Raw genomic sequence first — 19,643 nt, 5'->3', positions numbered from 1 at the left:
GGAAATAGCTCAAAGGGTAGGGATGTCCAAGACTTTTCGTATTTTAGATATTTCTATTTTGCCTCCAAAAACATCTCCAAAAAACACGAAATTTGACCAGTTGGTTTGTTTTTTGACCAAAAGCTAAGATATAAAAAATCCCCAAAATATCTTAAAATGAACTTTCGAAATTTCATTTTCCTTGTTCTCGATTAAAAAATAAATTACCTTGTATCTACTAATCATTTTTCATTGAAAACGAAGCACCACACTCCCGTAACTAACTCCTTTTTTAATATAAAATTTGGTTGAAAAAGACTTCTTGAATGAGGACAGAGAAGGAATCTGAGTATATCTTTGTAGATAATATAAAAAAGGCAAAATGAGATTGCAAAAGTGGAGAGAGAGGAGGATTATTTTACTATTCTTCTCTCCTCTTTTCCTTGTTTTAAGGAGGAGAGAGGGGGGCTAAAAGGCCCATTTGTGAGTTCATTTGTTTCCTAATGTGGTATCCAATTTAATGTGTTGCAAATCAATGAAAAATATATACATCTACAAAGGCTATCTATTAAAACCTCATATAGCAAGAGATAAAGAACCACATTCCAAGCAATTTTAAAATTTAAAATCTGTACTGTGAGAAGGAAGATACTGATATTGATCAAATTGTTGAAGCCGAGATAAAATAAGTACAGAGGTAGAAGCCCACTATTTCGTAACACCAAAATGTGCAAAAAGGCTAGGCATAAACACTACTCCTACACCTAGTTTGCTTGTGGAATTAGAAAACGACAAGGAAGTTCTGCCAACACAACAAACTAGCAAGGTAAAATTTAGCTTGGGTGGCAATTTTTCCAAAATGAGCTTCTGAATTATGAACCTCGGGGCTTATGAATGTCTGCTAGGTATGGATTGGTTAATTCCAAATAATGTCCATATCCATTGCAAAAAGGGTCAAATTACGTTTCAAAACTCAAAGGGAGAACAAGTAACCACTTAGGGGGAAGCATGGAACCCTAAGGTTCAGCTGACTAAAACTTTTCGAATAGTAAAGGGATTGAAGAAAGGATGACCCATCTATCTAATTAAGCTCAACAAGGCGGAGCCGAATAGTGAAGCCAAGGATCAACCATCTTGGCTAAAAGATTAAGTGGATGTTTTCCTAGAAGACTTGATAGAGCTTCCACCAACAAGAGAAGTGTCATGGGCCATAGGAACCCTCCCCTAAAATTTTAAAAGAAAAAGAAAAATTTTTAATCATTAGTTCAAATTTTTTTACTCCCCCCTCTCTCCTCGCTGACAACACATCGGGGAGAGAGAGAGAGGGAGTGATGGTGCTAGGGGGCATGCAGCCCCCCAGGTGGGGGGTAGCCATGCCACCTACCTCCTCCCCACCCCTATATAAGGGGAGGCTTCTCCCCTCCCCAAAGGGACACGAGGCTAAGTTGCCACCCTCCCCCCTGTCAACTGCTGCACAGGGCCTTGGGCCTCCGTCCCGAGCCACCTTCCCTCCTGGTCGTCAGTCGGCCCTATCTTCCCCCCCCTCACTGGTGGCACTATACACTCCTCCCCTGGGCCTACCGCCTGGGACTTTTTCCTCCCCATCCTGCTGAAACGGCCCCTTGGGCCTTTGACTATAGCCAACCCCCTATCTATTGACGCTGCGAGACCCTCTCGGGCCCTCCAAACAAGTTGCCTCCCTCCCTGGTTGCCACTCCCAGGCCCTCCAAACAAGCCGCCTCCCTCCCCGGTTTCCATCCAATTCAGGCCGTGAGGAGAGGAGGAGAAGGAGAGGATAATAAGGAGAGGGAGAGAGAAGAGGAGAAGAGGGAGGGAAGGAGAAGGAGAAGGAGAGAAGTGAAAGTAGGTGTGAGAGAGAGAAGAGGAGGAAGAGGGAGAGGAGGAGAAGGAGAGAAGAGAAAGAAGGAGGGAGAGAGAGAGGAGGAAGAAGAAGGGAGAGAGGAGGAGGAGAGAAGAGAAAGAAGGAGGGAGAGAGAGAAGAGGAAGAAGAAGGGAGAGAGAAGGAGAAGGAGAGAAGAAAAAGGAGAGGGAGAGTGAAGAGAAGAAGGGAGAGAGAAGGAGAAGGAGAGAAGAAGAAGGAGTGGGAGAGAGAAGGGAAGTAGTGGGAAGAAGAAGATAAGAGTGGGAGAGGATAAAGAAGAAGAGGTAGAAAGAAGTAGTAGAAGAAGAAGAAGAAGAAGAAGAGTAGAAGGAGAAAAGAAGAGAAGAGGAAGAGAAAGAGAGGGAAGGAGAAAAGAAGTGAGAGAGGGAGAAGGAGAAGAAGAGAAGGAGAGAGAGAGAGAGTAGGAGAATAAGTGAAGAGAAAAAGAAGAGAGAGAGGGAGAAAGAAGAATGAGAGGGAGTGTGAGTTGGTGAGTAACCGCAACAAGCCACACCCAAACCACTCTCTCGGCAGCAAAGGACCCCATCCAGCGGTCTTTCCCACCCAAACGTGTCAAACCGAAACCCGTTAAGGTCCGAACTACCCAATCTCTTCGAGGAAAATGGCTCCCAAGAAGAAAGTCGCTAGAAGCGTAGGCACGCAAGCTACCAGTAATGTTCGAGAGGCGAACGGGGCGACCAACGCAACAAACATGAATCAAACCCAGGTTTTAAGCTTTAAAAATAATTAGTTATTATTTCTCGTGGAAAAGATGAAATGGTTTGTGACGTGCATGCAACAAGAACGAGTCTTAGGGTTTTGTTTACTCTAAGTACTAAGACGCATGCGCGAAATAGTGGAGTTTGGAATTCACATGAGATTTTAAGCATGAAATGATAGCTTTTACTCACATAAAATGATAAGGTTATCGCCTTACTTCACATAAAATGATAGATTTTTAACTAATTCAATGCATGAATAGTCATTTAGAATTCAAGTTTTGCAATCATGGTTAAAAGAAACACATGAAATATTAATTTATGTTCATGAGATGCACTTGCAATGTTAGACAAAACCCTAGACTTCATATACGCAAGTCACATGTGATCCGGTGCATTGGAAATAAGTACTCATTGTCAAAAATAAAGAAAGATAAAAGTCATTTAGGAGGTACAACTATACTAAAACGCACAATGTGCATGATGGTTAAGGTTGATTGGGAAATCCTGCATAGAACCACACTAAGAAAATTGGAAGGATCGCATGCATCTAGACTACATCTTGAAGGTCTAAATGAAGAATCATGTGTTGCCATGTATGTTAACTGATCTTGGTTTGAATTAGAGATTAAAAGACCCTTGGTTGGGTTGCGAATAAGGCATGTCCATTGCCTTGATTGACCGGCTAATGCTTGAGTTAGGGACTAAGATACCCTAAGGTAAAACCCAAGGAAAAAGGGCAAGTATAAGTCAACTTACCAAGACCATTTGCTTGCGTAATCTTGTTTGAAATTATTGGGTTCTCGCCAAGTCACGAAGAGACCCAAGATCGGATGCTGGGAGCAACTGGGGAAAAAGGGAGTCACACCTTAGTAGTTGGTTGTACAAACGACCTTCGAAATGTTTGTGCTTGTACTTAGGTACATTGTTTGATCTCTCTACTCAAGGAACTAATTCAAAGAAAACACTGTTGCGAGAGTTCTCTCCGTGGGTACTACTTGGAGCGGGAGGATGCTTGGGTGCCAGGGGAGGCTCTAGCTGTAAATCCCTTGCCTCCGAATCCCGCATAAGAGGCCGATGTGACTCGAGATGGGATATCGAGGCCCATGTAGTAGTCAACAGGTGGAACTTGGAGCAGCAATCCTGTAGATTGTTGGGATAGCCTTCAGGCGTGATATTGGATGTACTCTAAGATTTTTATAAATAAAGAGAAGTTATTGGAGAAACAGAACTCGCTTGTGTCAGTGCCTAAGTTATGTGAAGGAACCCATGATTAATTTGTTTAATTAAGGAAGCTCATTTTGCATGTCAATACGTAATGTGTTAGGTAATTAGATAACTAAAGCAAAGTGAGGAAAGTGCAGTGGACATGACTTAGGTCCGTCCTATGGAAGGGTGGTCCTAGTTAGCTAAGAACTTTTCTCAAATATTGGGATAAGAAGAACAAGTATGTGTATGAAGAAATGACTCGGGTGATCCCTGTCGATAGAATGAAAGTGCTAGGCATTATGAGAAGAATGGGTATCAAAGGAAGGGATACCCCAAGCTTCCTATGACTTATCATTTCCTCAAAATCCATGACTCCACTCCATACTATTACTCAATCCCTATAGCCAATTGTAACACAATCCTATTTTCTCTAAACTGATGTACCAATCAGCTTGTTCTACTTTCCCAAAATTAATATACTCAAAGGGCTATGCCCTCATGAATGAACAAGATTTTTACTATTGTCTATCTTGATTGAAATGTTGGAAAAGGTGTTAAGTGATTAAGTCACTTGGCTAAAAGCTGTGCAAGTCATAATAATGTGATAGGAGGAATGAGTGATAAGTTGTTAACATAAAGAATCTTATTGTCCAGGCGCAACCCCAAGTACAGGTTCCAAGTCCAACCCCTGCACTAAGTACATATGTGATTCAAGAGAAGAAGTTCCTTCTCAAACAAATCAAGCCACCCGAGTTCGATGGCAAGGGAAGGACTGTTCAAACTAACGTCAAGATCTAGATCGAGTCCATGGAGGACTATTTTGAGGCAGCAAGAACTACACCTGCTAACCAAGCTATGCTCGTCAAACTTAATCTTACAGGCAAAGCAAGACTTTGGTGGAAACTGTTAGAAATCAAGCTCCACCCATCAGTTTGTCTTGGTGTGTAACCGACATCTGTGACAGCTACTGTGTACAACTGTCTCCATGTGACTACATTAAATAAGTCAGGTTAGTAGTTAGTCAGTGACTTGACTAGAGTTAGTCAGTCTAGTTTACTTTACATTGTATTGTGTGGTTTAATATTATTCTGCATAATAAAGAAAACACAATGAGAGCCTGAAGGCTCATGGATATGGAGTTTTCCCTATCTCTCTCTCATCTTTGAACATGGTATCAGAGCACCCATAAGACTGGGCTCTGTGGAGTAGAGCATTGCAGAAGATGACTTCAAGACTGACCTGAAGGGCTAGAAAAAGAAGAGGACTGACTATCATTTTTACCATTTGGTCACACAGAGGTATGCATTGTTGAAGGACACTAGCCATTGATCAAGAGGTTGTTGGTGACCCTGTTGGAGCATTTGAAAGGCCTTATTGAGCCTATGCAAGCCTTGTATAGGCTCATATTAGTCATCGTGTACAACAACAACCCCTGTTCATTCTGCATGAACTGTGCCTGTAGGACAGAATGGACTGCAACGTGTGAAACATCAAATGGGGCACATGAACAAGACCCATAAAGCATGAATGCTCACTCTTGAAGGTACTTGAAGAGTACAAGAAGAAAATGCTCGTGTGGGAGCTCTATTATGAGCTAGAGTAATCAGACATAGACCTATAATCAGTTTTGAACTGCTGTGAAAATGAATGGACAGCATGCATTCGGTCATTATTGACATACAGGAGCTTTGTGTTACACTCAGAAGGCATCATTAAAGCACAAGAATGTGTCAAACCATGTATACATTGGATCTAATGTCTTGGAGTTGAGATTTTTTCTCAGAACACTCAGATCTGAAAGCCATTGACAAGCTGGGAACTGTCATTAAATAGTGGACAACAAGCATCACTTTCCACTGAAGCATTACATGCTACCTTGGGCACTCGTCATCTACATGAGGTGACATATGTATGCTGAGTTCTTAGAGGATCAAAGAGAGCTTTGGATATTACTAAATGCTGAAGTTTTGGAGCTGAAGCAAATGCAAGTTCATCTTGCTGAATATAGACTGTAAATGCAATGTATGACTTGGCTCATTGAAGGCAGGAAGCCTAGAGTTACCCGCATAGTCATGTATTGAATCTGTCACACTGGAGCAAATGTGTGACATGATTTGAAGACATTTTGGAGCTGCTTAAAGCTTGTTATGCTGATTTTTGGTTGACTGCAACTTGCAACCAAATTAGTTGACACTTGTACTTGCTGGTTATGCACTGTTTTGTGATTCTATGCCTATGTATGGCTTGACACATGTACTAGCAGCTATCTGGGAAGTTTTGGAACATGTATGACATGTATGCATGTTGTTTTTGGACTTGAAATTATTGCTGGTTATACACAGTCTATAGTTTTCAGACTACATCTTTGCTCCCTGGCAGTGAGGTTGCAGGAGTTTAAACTGAAGCAAATACATAGCATATGTATCAAACACATTGAGGTTCACTACCATTTCATCAAGGAAATGGTTTTAGTAGATCAGATTGACTTGGAGCATGTGAAGATTGAAGACCAGGTAGCAGACATCTTTACCAAATCACTTGGTAAAGATAAGTTCATTCACTTTAGATAACTACTTGGAGTGATGCAGATGGTTTGAGTTTTTGGTTTGAGCTTCAAGGGGAGTGTTAGAAATCAAGCTCCATCCGTTAGTTTGTCTTGGTGTGTAATCGACATCTGTGACAGCTACTGTGTACAGCTGTCTCCATGTGACTACATTAAATAAGTCGGGTTAGTAGTTAGTCAGTGACTTGACTAGAGTTAGTTAGTCTAGTTTACTTTACATTGTATTGTGTGGATTAGTATTTTTCTGCATAATAAACAAAACACAATGAGAGCCTGAAGGCTCATGGATATGGAGTTTTCCCTGTCTCTCTCTCTCATCTTTGAACAGAAACAGTGGTGCAGAGACCAAGCGATCTCGGAAGGGACAGTCACTTGGGAGAAGCTTAAGGAAGCTGTGCGAGGGAGGTATCTGCCACTTGCATACCGCACATAGAAGATGAATGAATTCTATGAATTGAAGCAGCTTGGACTATCCCTTGATGCATATTATTCAAAGTTCTTCTCTCTCTTAAAGTACGCACCTCCAATGGATATGACACAACAGGTGTCAAAGTTTTGTGTTGGGTTAAATCCCCCCATAAACACTCGCTTGGAATCAATAAGCCCAATGGATCTACAAGATGCACTCATTCAAGCTGCACCAATAATACAGGAGGTGCAGACCAAGCTAAGGAACAACAGGACTTGGCCTTACAGGGATCAGAACAAGGGAATGTATAGGGCTTAGACTAAAAGAGTGCAAGGTCAGAATTAGGGACAAAGGAAGAAATCTAGGACCAATTCTATCAACAACTTTGTTCCTACATAAGGTAATGACCACAATCTATGTTGCTTCCATTGCAACAAGCCTGGACACTTCAAGAGGCAGTGTCCCAAGCTTAGTAGAGGACATCACCAAGGGCCATTCCAAGGAGCCACCCATGGCCAAGAAGCCACCGTCATGGCCAAAGGGAGAACCTCTAGTGTTGCTAACAAGGAGCTGGGTGATGAAGAAGATCCATCCATGGATGCTGACATTGAGAGGGCAATGATTCACACCACTCTTCACAAGAAGGGTCCAAATCGCCAATTCTCAGTGATCTAAACTCCATCAAATTACGAAGGTAAAAGCTTCAAAACCCTGCTTTATTGTGGCAGTACACATTCCTTCATTTCACCGATCTATGCAAAAAGGCTAGGGATAGCCACAATAGACGCACCTACTTTACTTGTGGAATTGGCAAATGGTCGTGAGGTCTCTTATACTAGGCAAACTGCTAAGATGAAATTCCTACTGGATGGGAAGCCAACTTCGGTGAAATTTATGGTAATGAACCTAGGTATCCACAAATGTTTGCTCGGAATGGATTGATAATACCCAATGATGCCCACATCCACTGTGGAAAGGGCCAAGTTTCCTTTCGAAATTCTAAAGGGGAACTAGTTACAACTCAAGGAGAGGCTGGTAAGCTGAAAATTTAGCTAAGCAACACGGATAATAAAAGGAGTTAGAAAGGGCCTACTTGTCTATCTGATTAAACTGAATAAGCTAGACCAGAATCAGGAATCTGGGGAAGAACCTTCATGGTTAAAGGAATATGCAGATGTATTTCCTGAAGAGCTGACAGAACTTCCTCCTCAAAGGGAAGTCGACCACGAAATCAAGCTGGAGCCAGGAGCTACACTAGTTGCAAAGAGACCGTAAAGGATGTCCATCCCGAAAGCTATTGAGCTGAAAGAACAACTCAAGAAACTGTTAGACCAAGGCTACATCCATCCTAGCAGCTCACCATGGGGAGCTCTAGTACTGTTCCAAAGGAAGAAAGATGGAACTCTTTGGCTATGCATTGACTACAGAGGGTTGAATCAATCAACCATTAAAAAAAAATATCCCATTCCAAGAATAGATGAATTACTTGACCATCTTTAAGGTGCAAAGATCTTCTCTAAGATAGATCTCAGATCTGGATATTATCAGATAAGGATCAAGGAAGAAGATATCCTGAAGACTGCATTCAACACAAGATATGGACACTTTGAATTCCTAGTGATGTCATTCGGGCTGACAAATGCTCCTACTACCTTCAACAGGTTAATGTAGGATATCTTTAGGCTCTATCTTGATGACTTCGTACTCGTCTTCTTTGACGATACCCTAGTCTAATCTAAACAGGAAAGAGATCATGAACCCCAGCTTCGTATTGTTCTTGAAACAATGAGAGCATACAAGCTTTATGCCAAGAAGAAGAAGTGTGCATTTTTCAAGCAACAGATTGAATATCTGGGATTCATTATATCAACGGAAGGAATTTCAATAGATCTAGCCAAGGTCAGAGACATTCTAGAATGGCCAACACCAACTTTTGTCAAAGAAATAAGTAGCTTTCTTGGATTGATAGGATAGTAGAGGATCTTCATAAAAGATTATGCTTTGATTGCAACGCCTCTGACTGATCTACTAAAGAAGCAAGTAGCAATTGTATGGTCACGTGCCGAACAGACCAGCTTTGACAAGCTAAAGAAAAGCTTAGTATCAACACCCATCCTGAAACTTCATGATCTTAGTAAGGAATTTGAAGTGGTAACTGATGCTAGCGCACTTGCTTTAGGATGTGTGCTTATGCAAGAAGGTAATCCCGTAGCATACTCTTCAAGGAAATTGAAGAGCCATGAAAGGAATTATGCTACCCACAATCTGGAGCTGTTGGCTGTCATCCATGCTCTCAAACTTTGGAGACATTACTTGCTGGGTAACAAATTTGCCTTAGTGACGGAGCACAAGAGCCTTAAATGGATCTTCACCCAGAATGAGCTCAACATGAGGCAATGTCGATGGATCAAAGTACTGGAAGAATATGACCTTAAAATCAAATACAGACCTGGAAAAGAGAATATAGTTGCTGATGCACTCAATCACACAAGGCATTTCTGAATTCTCTTATTTTGCAAGATCCATCAACACCAAGATCTCTAGCCACAAAGGTATCAATGCCAAGCAACCCAATTCTTGAGCTAGTTAAAGAAGAGGCGTGTCATGAACTAGTCTACTAGAAATTGCTAAGGGAGATCCTTGTCGTCAAGGATCAAGACCCGAAGCTAAAGACAAAGTATAAAAAATTCTTAGTTTATAGTGGACTTGTCTACTTTAGGACAAGATTATGTATCCCCGCAAGCCAATCTCTCAAGCAGAAGATACTTTGGGAAGCCCATGACTCCCCTTTCTTAGGACATCATGGCTATGCCAAGACCCTTAATGTGGTCAGGAAGAGCTATTATTGGGATAGGCTCAAAGGTGACGTTCTCAAATATGTCACGGAATGTTTGTATTGTCAACGCATTAAGGCGAAACATGTCAAAACGCCTGGGAAATTGCAACCACTTGGCATTCCCCAAATGAAATGGGAATTCATTAGTATGGACTTCATTGTTGGCCTGCCCCAAGTTCAAGGAGGATACAACTCTATTATGGTTGTAATAGATATGCTCACCAAGGTTGCACATCTCATCCCTATCAAGACAAACTATAAAGCCTCAGACATCGCAAGATTATTCATCAAGGAAATATTCAAACTGCATGGGTTACCCAGAAGAATCATTTGTGATCATGACTCTCTCTTCACATCACACTTCTGGAGGGCTATCTTTGAGGCCATTGGGACTCAACTCTCTTTCAGTATAGCTTACCATCCCCAAACTGATGGTCAAACGGAACGAGTCAACCAAGTCATTGAAGATATGCTTAGGGCATACTACTATTGTGAACCCAAAAAGTGGATTCAATATTTGCCACTAGTTGAGTTTGCCTACAATGCTTCTTACTAACAAAGTATTCAGATAACCCCTTTTCAAGCATTGTATGTGCACGATTGTCGTACTCCTTTGAGCTTCTTGGATCCAACCTTGAGGGTAGAAGCTTCAAGGCAGATGCTAGAAGACATGGATGACCAAATCAAATCAATAAGACAAGACATCCAAGCCGCCAAGGATAGACAGAAGGCTTACGCAGACTTGAAATGGCAAGATAGATCCCTCGTTGAAGGTGATATGGTCTTCATCCGCGTATGTCCTAAAAAGAGTTCACTATCCTTGGGAGAGTACAAGAAGTTAAGTTCAAGGTATTGTGGACCTTATAAGATCATTAAGTGCCTAGGGCCTAATGCTTACAAACTACAGTTGCCCGCAACCCTAAAGGTTCATAATGTATTCCATGTTAGCCTATTGAAAAAGTATCTGCCTAATCCGAATCATGTACTTGATGATTAGTAAATTGTAATGCCTAGCCAAGAAGTCCTTGCGCTACGGCCTGATAGAGTCCTAGATGCTAGGGAGAGCCATTTGAGGTCAAGGACCTTGAGGGAATACCTCGTCCAGTGGAAAGATTATCCCGAAGAGGATGTCACATGGATGGACGAAGATACTCTCAACCAACAATACCCCCACGTCCTCTGAAGATGAGGACATCTCGATTCCTCTAAGGGGGAGAGAATGTAATGGGCCATAGGAACCCTCCCCTGAAATTTTAAAAGAAAAAGATTTTTTTTAAATCATTAGTTCAACTTTTTTTACTCCCCCCTCTCCCCCCCCCCGACAACATGTCAGGGAGAGAGAAAGAGGGAGTGATGGTGCTGGGGGGCATGCAGCCCCCCAGGTGGGAGGGGTGGCCATGCCACCGACCTCCTCCCCACCCTTATATAAGGGGAGGATTCTCCCCTCCCCAAAGGGACATGAGGCTTCGTCGCCACCCTCTCCCCCTGTCAGCTGCTGCACAGGGCCTTGGGCCTCCGTCCCGAGCCACCTTCCCCCTGGCTATCAGTTGGCGCTATCTTCCCCACCCCGCTGGCAGCGCTGCACACTCCTCCCTTGGGCCTACCGACTGGGACTTCCCCCCCCCCCCCCCCCCATCCTACTGAAATGGTCCCCTGGGCCTTCGACTATAGCCAACCCCCTATCTACTGACGTTGCGAGACCCTCCCGGGCCATCCAAACAAGCTGCCTCCCTCCCTGGTTGCCACTCCCAGGCCCTCCAAACAAGTTGCCTCCCTCCGTGGTTGCCACTCCTAAGCCCTCCAAACAAGCTGCCTCCCTCCAGGGTTGCCATCCAGTTCGGGTTTAGTACATGAATAGTCATTTAAAATTCATGTTTCGTAATCATGGTTAAAATAAACACATGAAATGTTAATTTCTGTTCATGAGATGCACTTGCAATGTTAGGCAAAACCCTAGACTTCATATACACAAGTCACATGTGATCCGGTGTATTGGAAATAAGTACTCATTGCTGGAAATAAAGAAATATAAAAGTCGTTTAGGAGGTACAACTATACTAAAACGCACAATGTGCATGATGGTTAAGGTTGATTGGGAAATCCTGCATAGAACCACACTAAGAAAATTGGAAGGATCGCATGCATCTAGACTACATCTTGAAGGTCTAAATGAAGAATCATGTGTTGCCATGTGTGTTAACTGATCTTGGCTTGAATTAGAGATTAAAAGACCCTTGGTTGGGTTGCAAATAAGGCATGTCCATTGCCTTGATTGACCGGCTAATGCTTGAGTTAGGGACTAAGATATCCTAAGGTAAAACCCAAGGAAAAGAGCAAGTATAAGTCAACTTACCAAGACCATTTGCTTGCGTAATCTTGTTTGAAATTATTGGGTTCTTGTCAAGTCACGAAGAGACCCAAGATCGGATGCTGGGAGCAACCGGGGAAAAAGGGAGTCACACCTTAGCAGTCGGTCGTACGAACGACCTCTGAAATGTTCGTGCTTGTACTTAGGTACATTGTTTGATCTCTCTACTCAAGGAACTAATTCAAGGAAAACACTTAATGCTTCAGGTTGAAAGCTTGGAGGGAGAGGCAGGAACAGTTACCTCCGATTGTTTGTCTGGCCCTATCCAAGGGGGTTGATAGCCGTGTCGGATATATGGACCTAACTCGCCGTGAGAGCTCTCTTCGTGGGTACTGCTTGGAGCAAGAGGATGCTTGGGTGCCAGGGGAGGCTCTAGCTGTAAATCCCTTGCCTCCGGATCCTGCACAAGAGACCGACATGACTCGAGATGGGATCTCAAGGCCCATGTACTAGTCAACGGGCAAAACTTGGAGCAGCAATCTTGTAGATTGTTGGGATAGCCTTCGGGCATGATATTGGATGTACTCCATGATTTTTATAAATAAAGAGTAGTTATTGGATAAAAAGAACTTGCTTGGCATTGTTTTTGTGTCAGTTCCTAAGTTACATGAAGGAACCCGTGATTAATTTGTTTAATTAAGGAAGCTGATTTTGCATGCCAATACGTAATGTGTTAGGTTATTAGATAACTAAAGCAAATTGAGGAAAGTGTGTGGACGTGACTTAGGTCCGTCCTACCGAAGGGTGGTCCCGATTAGCTAGGAACTTTTCTCAAATGTTGGGATAATAAGACAACGAAGATCTAGTGTCAGTAGATGTAGAATTTCTGGTTTATTCTATTTTAGGGGAAAGGAATGGGACTATGCCATATGGCAGAGAGGACCTTCGCATCCCTCTTCCCATTCTCCATGAACCAAGTGCATCATGAATCTGCTTCGACTCTGTTGTTCCTACGTGAAGTGGCACATTTGGAGCTCGATGCTAGCTTCTTCCTAGAGAACTTTGCTGATAGGAAACCAACCCTGACCTTAGGTCGATCCTAAGTGGGAATGGCTGGACACTTCCGCTTGGGGTAGACTCGGGAAGACCTGGATCGCAAACCCTGTGTCATTCCTTGCGAGTGCTAGGCGGAACCTTCTAGACACTCCTCCCGATGGGCTGCTAAGATGTGTCCCACAAGCGAACAAGCGGGCACGCTACAAGAAGTAGATTATGAAATCCAACTCATTCCAGGCATTGCCCCTACCCTACCAAATGTCAATTCCTAAAGCCATTGAGATAAAAGAACAATTCAAGTAGCTATTCGACCAAGGTAGCCAAGGAATTCACTATGGGGAGCCCCGGTACTATTTGAGAAAAAGAAAGCTAAAACACTCCACCTTTGTATTGATTACCATGAATTAAACTAGGTGACAGTGTGAAAAACAAATATCCAATCCCCAGGATAGACTTGCTGCTCCAACCAATCCTACCTTTGGAGCCCTTCTAGAAAATGGGATCTAGATTTTATTGGTCCAATGTCACAAGCAACTACTTATTCAAGAAACAAGTACATTCTAATAGCTAGTGATTATTACATAAAATGGGTAGAAGCATGGGCTCTACTAGATAATAGTGCCCAATTGGTCGCTAAATGCCTACTCAAGGATATCTTCACAAGGTATGGTACCACTATTTAATTGGTCAACAATAGAGATATGCATTTCTTTAATAAGTTCAATAAGGACCCACCTTTTTTTTTCTCATTGTAAATAAAAAGTCCTTCCCTTATTATCCATAACCTAATGGTTTAGCAAAAGTAACCTACAAGGTGTTGTATAAAATTCTAACCAAGTTGGTAGATTAGAATAGAAAATACTAGGATACGAAGCTTCCCCCGTCGCACTATGGGCCTTTCGTATCTCCTTCTCAAATATTAATACTAACAAGTTGAAATGTGACCTTAACTACTCTAGGAACCTGATGGTGGTGATGGTGAGCCTAAAGGCTATAAATGCCTTTATATTCTCCCCATCTAGGAGAATTTCCATGTTGTACACTCAGGGTTAATCAATTCTCCTAGACTATTATGTTTTCTATGATCGGGTGACAAAGGTAATCTTGATCGATAGAGTGATCATAAGGGATTGTTCCACTCACTATAGGCTCCATATAGAAGGTCTTCCTGACCCTCCTTCATACTATCAAATTATGGACATTCATAGTGAGCCACCTCATTATTACTCTACTAAACTAATTGATTATCATTCTTAGTTCCTATCATGGAATTGTAATGACCTCTAGAGCTGTAGTATAAAAAATGCCTACTTGATGTAAATATTGTGTTGTCCCACCTATAATAAAATGCATCTCTATTTGCTTCTCAAAAATTGTATACTCATTATGCTCAATTTTATACTGTGAGCATTAAGCAAGAAATGAAAATCTAGGTATTTCATGTGTGAATTTAATCCCAATTTTTTTTTCAAATCCAAGGTATTGTACCTACCCCCCAAGTCCTACCAAGTCTCAAGAAAAGAAGTTCCTTCTCAAGCAAGTCAAACCACTTGTGTTTGATGGCAAGGCAAAGGATGTTGAGACGGATGTAGAGATATGAATAGAATCCATGGAGGATTACTTAATCACTATAAAAATTGCTCTCAAACTAGGCAATGATCATTGAGTTGAAATTAATGGGGGACTTCCACTTGTAGTGGAAGTAGTGGTGTAAGGACAAAGGGATTTCTAAAGTAACTATCACATAAGACAAGTTGAAGGAAGCTATGCATGAGATATACCTCATGTCAGCCTATCATACCCTGAAAATGAATGAGTTCTACAACTTAAAGTAATTAGGGATTAGTTTGGAAGCATACTACTCAAGATTTGTATCACTTCTAAAATATGCACCACCCATGGAACTTTCACAAGAAGTGTCTAAATGCTCCTTTGGATACACGCCTTGAGGTGATGCAACTATTCAATCTTCAAGATACAGTAATCCAAGGAAAACCTATCATCCAAAAGCTACAATCAAAACCAAGGAGTGACAAATTCTAGGACTAGAATTACACAAGGCTATGCCAAGAGAGCCCAAGGACAACACCAACTTGGCTTGAGAAAGAAGGCCAAATCAAATATAGTCAAAAACTTTGTTCTTAAAAGATGCAAAAATGAAAACTTTCACCGAGGGAAGTATCATGGCGAGACTCAAGAAATTGTGGCCAATAGAAGAGCTGTTGGTGTGACCCTCAAGGAAATCAAAGAAGGTGAAGACCCAACATTAGAGAAAAAATGGAAAAAGTAATAGTACATGTTGTCCTTAATAAGAAAGGGCATAATTGCTAGTTTCTAGTGATCCAAACACCAACAACTTATCAAGGTAAAGCTTTCAAGATTTTGATTGATTGTGGAAGCACCCATTAATTTATCTCACCAAAATTGTGCTATCATACTCAACTTGCATAGCTCCTCTCCATGATTGATTGGCAAGTGTTTTTTTCAAAATTTTTGGCCCCTTCTCTCATAATCTTAAATTTCAAGGCCATATTGACTATGTGAACAGAAGCCTTTCTTTGCTCCTCTATTCTAAGAGACCTCCTTGGTCCATCTACTTTTTTCTCAACCGTGGTAGATATAGGATTACTACAATCATAGAGTTTCTTCACCCATCATAGCAATGGATTTTTTGGTGGTATGCTTGTAGATTGGTGAATTTTTTTCTTATCATCTGAAGATGATACTTCCTCCTCCTTGAGACTATGGAAAGCTCTTGGGATGGGTTCATAATTGACTACTTCACTGAATGATAAAGTGGAAGAAGTTATATTCTCCTCCTCCACTATATATGGCTGCTTCTTGAACACCACATCACGTCTCACTACAATCGTCTTTACCTCTTGGTCATAGAATCTATAAGCCTTTTGCTTATCACTATAACCTAAGAATATACATTTTGTGCTTTTTGGGTTTATCTTGTTCCTCTTATCCTTTGTAACATGTACATAACATTCACATCCAAATTTTCTAAAATGTGAGGCATATGGTTTCTTACTAGAATGGGCCTCACGAGGAGTTTTTCCCTTAAGAGCCTTTGTGTAACTCTGATTGAGAATGTAGAATATAGTATTAATAGCTTCTGCCCAAAACTAGTTAGGCAATCCCTTGCCCTTATGTATGCACCTTGCCATTTCTACAATAGTGTGATCTTAGCATTCAATAATACCATTATGTTGAGGTGTATGTGTTAGATATGCTCAATGCCCCACCCTCATAAGGTGCCACAAATGATCCATGGTGCCCAAAGTTGTAAGGTCCCCATTATGAGAGGAGAAGCCATATATGAGCCCGGATATTGGTCGAGTCCTAACTTGTATGTCAGATGAGGTCTATGTGACTGGATGGAAAAAAAACACCATATTGGGGAATATGGAAATTTCCCATAAGTTTGGGACACGGTGGTCAAATATTTGGATTTGTCATAACTTGAACACTATAACTCCAAATTGAGCGCTTTATAGCTAAATAGATTCCATTTTTCAAGCATTTTCTAATGATAGATCACATCATATGGTTTTGAGAAACTTATGGGCATGTTATCCGGGTGCCACCTTTGTAGTATTCAAAAAATAGGAATATTATGTTAAAAGGTGATCGTTGTGGGTCTAATCTTTGGGTTGGATGAAATAGTTAAGCTATAGCAACTCGAGGCACATTGCATCGAGTTGTGGGGTCATATGGTAGGTCATTCTCAGATTAGTGGAGGCTCATACGATAGGTCATTCAGGTTGACCTAACCACCTTCGCAGGCTATAAAAGCTAAACCCCTTCACAGCCATCCATTATCTAACTTTCACCCAATTAGAGTTATTCCAGGTAGCCTTAAGCTCTTCACCTATCTTTTGTCTAAATCTCCATTTAAGCTTCACAATGGAAGTACACAAGTGGACAGATCCATCTTTTTATCAGCTATTTGGAGCTAATTAATTTTTTAAATTATTCTCTTATATTGTTTGTACTCTCTATCTCTTTCTCAAATTCTATTTGCTGCGTCGTGTAATTTTTTACATGGTATCAGAGCCCAGGGGGCTCTAGGGATCGAAGAGTGCACAAGAGGCAAAGGCTTCAATAGCAAAGAGGAACAATATCATCCTTCAGAAGTCGTTCTAGCACATCAAGAGGTGGTTCTACTATACTGGCTATTCAAACACTTAGGATTCATCTACCAATCTTCAGCGAAGGTAAGTTAGATGGTACAAACTACACCTTGTGGAAGTTCAAAATTACAACTATCCTTGATTCTTATGAGCTTTTGGAAACTCTGTTGGGGACTGACGCAGAACCATAGCCTACCCCTGACCCATCAAATTCTAGTATGATGATTCCTCCGAATGTAGATCTTCTACGAGCTTGGAAATGAAGGAATGTAGATGCATTGTGTGCTTAGTTACAAGCTGTTTTGATAGTGTTTTGACTTTGATTCAGCATACAACCAAAGCATGAGAGGCTTGGAATATACTAAGGAGTTAGTATAAAATGTGAAACCAAACAAGGATTCAAAACTTGGAGAATCAACTAGTAGTGGAGAAGTTTGCTGAAGGAGAGATGGCTGAAGCATTCATCACTCAAATTAAGAATCTATGCGACCAGATGGCTAGTGCTGGGATATAAAAGACTAGTGAGGAGCTAGCTCAAAGGTGTCTTCCGATTTGTCCACAAAAAGTTTATGGGAATTGCCCTTAATAATCAAGTGAGACCTCAAGCTTTGACTTTTGAGGAGTTTTGTGCTTTATTGATGGAGAAGAAGTTGAGGATGAAAGCCTAAGAAGGAAGCAACAATGGAGATGTTGCATTCTCTACTAATGCAAAAGGCAAAGGTGGTTCCTCCACCAAAAGTTATGGTGACAAAAAGAAGAAGGGAAGTAAGAAGAAGTTTCAAGGAGTCTAGTGCTTCTACTGCAAGAAGAAAGGACATGCAATCCTAGATTGTCGTTTCAAGAAGGCATATGAAAAGAATGGTACCCTTAAAAGTAAAGGGAAAGAGACAACCAATATGGATAAGGCAAAGTTGGAGTTATTCATGGTGACCATTAAGGAAGTGTGCTACTTGGAGCAAGAACAATCTACCACTGACCCATGGGTTTTGGATAGTGGGGCCTCCCATCACATGACCAACAAGAAAGGTCTATACAGTTCTATGCAGCCTCTATAAGAATCCATCATTGTGATGGTTGGAAATGATGCAAAATGCCATGATGCGGGCACAGGTAATATTGCAAAAGGTGAAGTCAAAAATCTTTCAAATGTATTATATATTCCCGAAATTAGGAGAAATCTTTTATTAGTTCTACCATAACTGATCTTGGTCATGAAGTGAGGTTCAAGAAGACATGTGCAAAAATTCTTGACAGTGCTAGCAAAGTTGTTGGCAAAGAAGAAAGAAGGAACAACATGTATGAGCTAAGTGCTCTTATAGCCATTGTTGGAGTGGGCACAAGTAAGCTTTAGCATGAAAGGTTTGGACACATCAGATTTACAGTGTTGAAGAAGATGCACAAGCAAGGTATGGTTGCTCACCTACCTGCAGTGACTGAATTGAAGGAACCATGTGAAGCTTGTATGATGGGCAAGCAACAGAGAAAGGCATTTCCCTAAGAAAGCAAGTATAGAGCACAGGCTCCTCTAGAGTTGGTGCATGCTGACTTGTGTGGGAATTTAGAACAAATGGTGGTGGTCAGTTTAACTCAAAGGAGTTTGAAGACTTTTGCAAGAGCAAAGGGATCAAGCATCAATTGACAACGCCTCACACACCTCAGTAGAACGATGTTATGGAACGCAGGAATCGCACCATTGTGGAGATGGCAAGATGCAGGATAAAGGGCAAGGGATTGCCTATTGGGATGAAGCTATTAATACTGTAGTCTACATTCTAAATCGGAGCTCTCAAGGAAAGAACATCTCATGAGGCTTACATTGGTAAGAAACCATCTATCTCACATTTTAGAATTTTTGGATTTGAATGTTAGGCACATGTTCTAGATGATAAGAGAAACAAGTTCAAACTAAAAAGTAGAAAATGTATCTTCTTGGGTTTATAGCAATGAGCAGAAGGCTTACAAATTATATGACCAAGAGACAAAGAAGCTCATTGTGAGCCGTGATGTGGTGTTCCAGGAGCAGCCACATACAATGGAGGAGGAGAAGGCAAGTTCTTCCACTTTATCATCAAGCAAAGAAGTAGTCCACTATGAACCTATCTCGAGAGTTTTCCCTATCCTAAAGGAGGAGGAAGCATCATCTTCTGATGATGAGGAAAAAGTTCACCAACCTGACATCACCCCACAAGAAAAGCCATTTTCACATTGGGTAAATCAGCTCTATGACCACAATAACCCTATACCAAAATCTATTGAGGAGAAGGCACACGGACCAAGGAGGTCTCAAAGAATAGAGGAGCAAAGGAGGGCTTTTGCTCATATAGTCAATATGGCCTTGATGACTGAGATTATGAGAGAAGTAAAGGAGCCAACTAACTTAGAAGAAGCACTTGTCGATCTAGCATGGAAGGCAGCTATGCAAGCCTAGTATGACAGCATAATGATGAATGACACTTGGCAGCTAGTGGATTGGCCAGCACAGCAGAAGGTTATTGGTACCAAGTGGATCTGGAAAGTGTTATTGGCATCAAACTGGTTGCCCA

This window comes from Lygodium microphyllum, chromosome 21 (genome assembly GCF_053477565.2).
Source record: "Lygodium microphyllum isolate KBCC chromosome 21, Lygodium_microphyllum_v1.1.10, whole genome shotgun sequence".
NCBI classification, from domain to species: Eukaryota; Viridiplantae; Streptophyta; class Polypodiopsida; order Schizaeales; family Lygodiaceae; genus Lygodium; species Lygodium microphyllum.
The sequence above is the reverse complement of the archived record's forward strand: the minus strand, read 5'-3'. Positions refer to the sequence as shown.